The following is a 1,596-nucleotide window of genomic DNA, read 5'->3' as shown; positions in this document are numbered from 1 at the left end:
AGTAACGCTACCCAAGTGTCATACGCCGATTTTCCTAAGACTGTGCATACATGTAGTACATTGAAAAATATTTGACACGTATTTTTTTATATGTGCCCAAAAGCCGTTTTAAGGACAGAAAATGCCCTTATGTATATGGGTGAATCCCAGTATTTGACAAAATACTCGTACGTTTGTTACAGAATGGGGTATACGGTGATTTTCGAAGTTACTGAATCCAAATCTGCTGCCAATTTTTGAGAATTCAATTTTTTACATTTTTTTGGATTTTTGAAAAAATTTTTTATTTATTTTTGAGACTTAAAGTAAACCTATGGAGGTGTCACTCACCGATTTTAATGAAACTTTGCATATTTGTAGAACTTTGAAAAATATTTGAGACGTATTTTTTTTTTATCTGCAATGGTCCACTCTGAAGGGTAAAAACTACCTCTTAAAGACAAAGGATAGATTTAACATATTAGATGAAATAAGTTAAAAATTTTAAAAAGTAAAATGTGTTAGTAGATTTTTGGAGTCGCTGAAACTGAATCTTATGTCAAAAGTATGAAATTCAAAATGGCTGATCCAATATGGCGTCCAGATACATTAAAATTTTTATTATAATAGTTTTTATCAAATTGAGTAAATTTTAAGAATTCTTGTCATCACAGAATTAAAATTTCATCATAAGGGCATTTTCTACCCTTAAAACGGCTTTTGGGCAGATATAAAAAAATACGTGTCAAATATTTTTCAATGTACTACATATATGCACAGTCTCAGGAAAATCGGCGTATGACACTTAGGTAGCGTTACTTGTCAGTTTAGTCCGCTCTATCTACACAAAAGTGATTGGCAAAAAAGTTCAGGACATCCTGGTGTGTATATATATATATATATATAAAATCACATAATATATTAATTTATACTTCATGCAAGAAAGCTAAAATTGATTTTCTAAAATTGCACCATATTGATTTATCTCTTGTGCTAGTCTCATATATTTTACGTTGTGAATGTAATATTACTTTTGTAATATGACATTACAAGTTACATGTAAGAGGATTACATATGAATTGTCTATCTTTAAAATTCATCATCTTCGAAAAATCTATGTCTCTCAGAATGTGGAAATATACGTGTAAATGAAAAATACTTTAAAACATTTACTTGAAGAAAGTGAGCCTTTGACCCCGCGATACCACATTAAAGGGGTGTATTACTTTAGAAGACCAAAAAAAGGTGATTTTTTCAAGGAAGCCTAATATTTATCGTTTTAAAACTTTTTGCACATTTTAATATAACTATTGTAAAGTACGTACAAATTTTTATGTGAAAAAAAGTATTATAAATAATAAAAATATAAACATTTAGTTTGACGCCTCGTCACGACATTATGATGTGTACATCTTAACGACTGTAATTCTTGCAAACAAAAAATTGAGAAATATTTTTAATTTTTACAGAATTTCATCCTAAACAAATCTAAAAAATAAAAAATTTATATATATAAATTAAAATGATAAATTATAAATTAATAAAAACTAATAAGTTTTTATAGACTCCTTTAATTAAAACAATTAATGAAACCATAAAAAATATATTACAGGCAAT

This window comes from Trachymyrmex cornetzi, unplaced genomic scaffold (assembly GCF_001594075.2).
Source record: "Trachymyrmex cornetzi isolate Tcor2-1 unplaced genomic scaffold, Tcor1.1 scaffold46, whole genome shotgun sequence".
NCBI classification, from domain to species: Eukaryota; Metazoa; Arthropoda; class Insecta; order Hymenoptera; family Formicidae; genus Trachymyrmex; species Trachymyrmex cornetzi.
This window is presented reverse-complemented; position numbering follows the sequence as displayed.